Source organism: Bos indicus x Bos taurus, chromosome X (genome assembly GCF_003369695.1).
Source record: "Bos indicus x Bos taurus breed Angus x Brahman F1 hybrid chromosome X, Bos_hybrid_MaternalHap_v2.0, whole genome shotgun sequence".
In the NCBI taxonomy this organism is placed as follows: Eukaryota; Metazoa; Chordata; class Mammalia; order Artiodactyla; family Bovidae; genus Bos; species Bos indicus x Bos taurus.
The window spans coordinates 70116202-70123208 of record NC_040105.1 but is presented as its reverse complement, the minus strand read 5'-3'; the positions used below and the strand labels follow the sequence as shown (position 1 = coordinate 70123208).

The following is a 7007-nucleotide window of genomic DNA, read 5'->3' as shown; positions in this document are numbered from 1 at the left end:
TGTCACTTAGAACTACCACCACCCCCATCCCTCACCCCTTCATCCCCCAATTTAGAAATGAGACACTTATTCCTAGCTGCTGGAAATATTGGTTGCTGAACACTCATGACTGAGTACTTCCTCAGAAATTGTCCTGTGTTGCCCTTTCCTCTGCTGCTGCTTAGGTGCTTGGTTCTCCTGAGGAAGCTAAGGCCATTTTGTGGTGAGACCCTCACTTCATCTGGGTGACCAGCACCGCTCCAAGCAGCCTCCATCTAGCACTTGCATGCACTATGGCCTCCACCTTGGAGCTCACCTGCATCTATTCGGTCCTCATCCTGTGCGGGCTATGAGGTGAGGGTCAAGGTCACTGAGGATAAGATCAATGCCCTCATTAAAGCAGCCGATGTAAATGTTGAGCATTTCTGGCCATGCTTGTTTGCAAAGGCTTTGGCCAATGTCAACATTGGGAGCCTCATCTGCAAAGTGGGGGCTGGTGGACTTGATGCCAGCAGCTGGTGCTGCACCCATAGGAGGTCCTGCCCAATCCACACTGCTGCCCCAGCTGAGGACAAGAAAGTAGAAGCAAAGAAAGAAGAATTTTAAGAATCTGATGATGACATGGGCTTTGGTCTTTTTGACTAAACTTCTTTAGTAACACATTCAATAAAAACCTGAGCTTTTTGCTGCTAAAAAAGAAAGAAAGAAAGAAATTGTCCTATGTTGAACCTGCCTTGCTTAAGGTTATGCCCCCTTCTCAGGGGCAGCCCACACGCAGTGGTTGCTCAGTGAAGGTCACAAAGGCCTAGTTCCTTTGCTTCATTTCAGAACACTTCTGAAGGACTATCTTACTCTGTGAGATTGCAACCTCAAATTGCACCTTTTTCCTCTTTATCCAATCTTTTTTTTATATATAAAATTTTTAAAAAATTTATTGACATACAGTTGATTTACAATGTTAAGTAAGTTTCAATAGTACAGTAAAGTCAGTCAGTTACACATATATACACATCCACTCTATTTTAGATTCTTTCCCATATAGGTTATTACTCCTCACTCCTTTACAGTTGTTGTTCCCAAAAGCAGTCCCCAGTAATCCACCTATCCACAAATCTCAAACTCAGAGTGTTTCCCAGGGAAACTTGGCAGGAACTCTAAGATGGGTCTCATGATCTTCACCCTCTGGAATTCACATCTCTGTATAATCCTATCCCTTTGAGTGAGTAGGGCCTGCAACTTGTTTCTCACCAATGGAATAAGCCAAAGTTGATGGGATGTCACTCCTATAATTAGATTACAAGATAGATATGAGTGCTTCTTGCAGACAAACACTAGAGAGATTCCTTTGCTGGCTTTGAAGTAACTGCCATGTTGTGAAAGGGACTATGGAAAGAGCCATATAGCAAGGATCTACAGGTGGCCTCTAGGAGCTGAGAGAAGCTCTTGGTAAGTAGCTAGCAAGAAAACAAGAACCTCAGTACTACAATTGTAAGGAAATGAAGTCTGCCACCATTCTGAGAAAAGTGGATCTTTTCGTAGCTGAACCTCTGGTAAGACTGGCCAACACCTGGCCAACACTTCTTAGATGGTAGACTAATGAGACTTTGAGCAGATTACCCAACCAAGATAAGCCCATTCTCCTAACTCACAGAAACTATGAGATAATAAATGGATGTTGCTTTAAACTGTTAAATTTGTTACACAGCAATAGAAAACTAATACATACACCTTATAGAAAGGAAGGTATGGAGACTGACAATCAGTCAAGGAAGACTGGAGACTGACAATCCTTCATAGTGTACAACATTTGATTTTGAAACTATGTAACTCTTCTTATAGATATCTCAACTTGTAGGGAAGATCTCTTGTTGAGGATTCTTTTTTTTGTAAGAGTGAGTACATATAGACCTCAAATTCCCTAACTATCCCTTCCCCCTACCCTCCCCCCAATAACCATAAGTTTGTTCTCTAAGTCTGTGTCTGTTTCTGTTTTGTAAATAAGTTCATTTGTATAATTTCTTTTTAGATTTTGCATAAAAATGAGGATTGTATTTTAATTAGGTAAATGGATATCTGCTCCAGAATGGAATGAAATTGAGACATTCTAAAATTTTTCAGTATCTAAATTTGTCAAAACAGTCAAAGGAATTAAAAGTAGAGATAAATTATTGGATAAGATTTTATCTTATAAAAACATTATTCAAGGAAAGGTACTCTGAATGGAAGCAAAAAGACAGAACCTATGAATATATTTGAGTTAAAGTATATATCCATTTCTAATAAAAATATGAGTATTGAGAATGTCTTCCATTTAGTAGAATTGTTTTTTCTTCTGTGGAGGGTGTTTTCTCAGTTAAAAACATTGTGATGAGAAGAGCCAATTGAAGATGTTTTCCATTTCAAATTTATAAAAATTTGCAACTATGGGACAACTGCAGGCAATTTTATGAAAAATGCAACTGTGAAACAAATTGCAGACAATTTTATAAAAAAATATCACAACCATATGGAAAAATGCATTTTCAGAGAAATATTGACAGTGTGATGTTAGAGACAGGTGTGGCTAAGAAACAGATTAAAGTATGTGGATATATACCAAAAATTCTTCTGCTTGTATTACTTTTTAACGTTCAGATAATCAATACAAATAAGTGTTTTTGCTTTAATGTGAAGTGACATATGTTTTTACTTTGAGAAAGAATTTTATTTTGAAATTAGTTTTTAACAGTACTGTTTTACAGTCTACCAATATAATAAAGCCAATTTGTTGATAAATAGGTAAATGTTTCATATATATTGAATTACTTTAATGCCTCCTTTCACTCTCTAAAGTATCCCAGTCTAGTTAATACGGTCTCTAAGGCTTTAGGATCTTTCCTTTTTGTTTTCATCCCTATCCTTTAGCATAGCAGTTTCTATAACCCAGATCTCATGTCATATGTAAATTTCAACTTCTGCAAATATAAAAGGGTCACTTATTTGGGTCACTTAAGCTACCCATTCTTTTTCACATTCAAGTGATGTGGAAAGTTTAGAGATATAAACAAGTTCTTGTTTTTGTTTTCTGGGAGGCCACTTTTTGCCAATTAATTCATTAACAGGTTCCACGAGTTGCCTCAGAAAACAATTGTTATCTCCAAGGACATGTGAGTAAAGCAATAAGAAAAGAACAAACAAAAGAAAAAAGCCTACACACATATGAGAACACACACAGAGAGAGAGAGAGAAAGAGAGAGCAGACCTAGCAAATAGTAAATGATTCTGATGGGAAAAAAAGCACCAATGTTGTGAGGGCAGGAAAGTAAAGCCTATAGGAACCCTAGACACCTTTGCACTGGTCCCTGGGAGGGAAGAATTTATGCCATTCTTCAGGTTACAGTGCCTCAATAATTTCAATGTCATAGTCCTTAGCATTAGGTCACCGTTGTAGAAGAAACCATTTCCCCCTATTTACTAATAGAACTCCTAAATTTTAGCCAGCTAGATGGCTATCCAGTGAGAGACTACATTTCCTCATCTCCCTTGCCACTTGGAGTGGCCAAGTGACCAAGTTCTGAAAAATCAGTGTGAGCCATCCCACATATGACACTAAAATGGAAAGTTCATGTTCTCTTTTGGCCCTTTCCCCTATCCTGCTGGCTAGGAGATAACAAAAGATGAAGCAGCCACCTTGGACTCAGACATGGCAGAGCTTCTTTACCAGCCCTGGACCATTTACCTCTACACTGATAACATATGAGAAAAACCAACTTCTATCTTGTTAAACTACCTGCGTTCAGTCTTGGGTCTCTTTGTTACAGTACCTGCACCCTCCTTAATAAAACCATGCTGAGCTGAACTTGCAAAATTTAAAAAATACACACTGAGTCACTACAATATGAGGAACAGACCACTGGGACTAAAAAGAAAGTCCAGCATAGAACCAAACACATGGAGAAAATTAGTACAAAATAAAATCACTGCAGTAAGCATGGACTTTTTTTGCTTATATCTGTATGAGAGTGAAAGTGAAAAGAAATGTCACTCAGTTGTATCCAACTCTTTGTGACCCCATGGACTGTAGCCTGCCAGGCTCCTCTGTCCATGGAATTCTCCAGGCCAGAATACTGGAGTGGGTAGCCATTCCCTTCTCCAGGGGATCTTCCTGACCCAGGGATCGAAACCAGGTCTTACGTATTGCAGGTGGATTCTTTACCCTCTGAGCCACTAAAAAACACTAAAAGGACATATCAGAAACTAATAATATGGTTAGTTGTGAGAGTGGAAAGAGTGGGGTACATGGGAACAGGAATGGTAATGTGAGTTCTAAATTTGAGTATTATGTAAGTAATAATTCATCTCACACTCTAGCAAAGTGATGCTCAAAATTCTCCAAGCCAGGTTTCAACAGTATGTAAACTGTGAACTTCCAGATGTTCAAGTAGGATTTAGAAAAGGCAGAGGAACCAGAGATCAAATTGCTAACATCTGTTGGATCATCAAAAAAGCAAGAGAGTTCCACAAAAGCATCTACTTCTGCTTTATTGACTATGCCAAAGCCTTTGACTGTGTGGATCACAACAAACTGTGGAAAATTCTTAAAGAGATGGGAATATCAGACCACTTGACCTGCCTCCTAAGAAATCTGTATGCAGGTCAAGAGGCGACAGTTAGAACTGGACATGGAACAACAGACTGTTTCCAAATCGGGAAAGGAGTACATCAAGGCTGTATATTGTCACTCTGCTTATTTAACTTATATGCAGAGTACATCATGAGAAGCGCTGGGCTGGATGAAGCACAAACTGGAATCAAGATTACCAGGAGAAATATCAATAACTTCAGATATGCAGATGACATCACCCTTATGGCAGAAACAAAGAAGAACTAAAGAGGCTCTTGATGAAAGTGAAAGAGGAGACTGAAAATGTTGGCTTAAAACTCAGAAAATGAAGATCATGGCATCTGGTCCCATCACTTCATGGCAAATAGATGGAGAAATAGTGGAAACAGTGACAGACTTTATTTTGGGGGGCCTACAAATCACTGCAGATGCTGACTGCAGCCATGAAATTAAAAGAAGCTTGCTCCTTGGAAGAAAAGCTATGACCAACCTAGACAGCATATTAAGAAGCAGAGACATTACTTTGCCAACTAAGGTCCATCTAGTCAAGGCTATGGTTTTTCCAGTGGTCATGTATGGATGTGAGAGTTGGACTGTGAATAAAGCTGAGCGCTGAAGAATTGATGCTTTTGAATTGTGGTGTTGGAGAAGACTCTTGTGAGTCCTTTGGACTGCAAGGAGATCCAACCAGTCCATCCTAAAGGAAATCCGTTCTAAATATTCATTGGAAGGACTGATGCTGAAGCTGAAACTCCAATACTTTGGCCACCTGATGCGAAGAGCTGACTCATTTGAAAAGACCCCGATGCTGGGAAAGATTGAAGGCAGGAGGAGAAGGGCACGACAGAGGATGAGATGGTTGGATGGCATCACTGACTCAATGACCATAAGTTGGAGTAAATTTGGGGAGTCGGTGATGTACAGGGAGGCCTAAGCATGCTGCAGTCCATGGAGTCACAAAGAGTTGGACACAACTGAGCAGCTGAACTGAACTGAACTGAAGTAATAATTATTACTATTATCAAGTATTAATAAGTATTATTATATAAGTTAATGTATTATTTGCATTTTGAACTATGCTGATATATTACTTGTTTTAAACAAACAAATAAATATAAATTTCAAAGAAAAAAAATAAGGGTGAGGAAAACAAAGTCATCCATCAACTGCATTATGAAAACCCAAGGTTTTCATTTACTCAGATGCCAAAGCCGTCACTAAATCCTGCTACATACACATTCAGTGAACACCAGCATGCTACTAGTATACCTATAGAAGACAGAATCAAGAAAACTGGTGTGTCTTTGGGCTGCAAATTGGCTCGAGAATCCAAATATCATGAAACTACAGTAGAAGTCACAGAAAAGGTGATGTGTGCAGAATTCTCTATAGCAGTTAGACTTCTCCTGTCCCTCTTCTAGTCATCACATATGGTTTCAAGAGCAGTCCCTTTAGGCCACATAGGAAATTGGCAGAGAGGATCAGCAACAATGAGATCACAGCATGCAAGGAATTTTTATTGAATTATTTAGCCATTTGGCCATATACAAAGATAGCTGTATGAATAGAGAGAATTGATAAGGATCTTCAAATGGCTTCAAGTGGCCACCTTGCTTAGATTTTCTGGTACATTGAAACTAACAAGTACTTAAATCATTTAAGGCAATTGGGTAAAATTTGGAAAACCTTGTCTAACTAGGCAGTTAGAGAGTTGTATTAGGTGATTACCTAATATTGTGCAGAGGAGAAAGAACCATCAGAGAGGAAAGGGATGAAGATTCAAAGTAAGAGTAGTGATTGGTGGAAAGAGATTTCTAAGAGAATAGGAAGGGATGGGAGATAAAGCTGGCCAGGAATTCTTGGAAAGATTGAGGTATAGCACTGAGAACTTTATTGAAGCAGAAGACTATGAACTTTTTGAGTGTTATCAGATCAAAATGTGGTGAGCCAAGAATATGGAAAAATAGTGGTTGAAGTAATGGATTGTAGGGCCCAGGCCAGTCAGGAAAGAAAATTAGTCTGGAAGAGACTGATAAATTGGGAGAAAACAGGAGACCAAAAATTAGGAATAGTAAGAATAAGGAAATATAATCCCTTAAACGAGAAAAAAAGTAGCCAGAGTGTTACAAATACAAATTTAAGATATTAGAAGTGGAACAGTAATGAGTGATTTAAAAGACCCTGGATGTGGCCATGAGTGTGGACAACTGAAGTGCAGGAGAAGTCTCTGAAGTTGAGCCAAGTGGTGCTCTGTATGATTTATCTTCATGGATGTTAAATTCTCTCCATGATAGTACAAAGACTTGCATCAAATATTCAATTTACATTTGGGAGAAACCAGGAAGTAGGCAGACGCCAGTGATGAGACTCACTGGTGGGAGAAAGCTAGCGTCTCAATTGTCATTTACCTACCCTTTGACTATAC

At 38.9% G+C, this 7007-nt stretch overlaps 1 pseudogene; it reads left to right on the top strand.

Moving 5' to 3' along the window:
- The first annotated feature begins 272 nt into the window (after positions 1–272).
- LOC113886821 lies at positions 273–624 on the top strand (annotated as a pseudogene).
- The last annotated feature ends 6383 nt before the right edge of the window (positions 625–7007 follow it).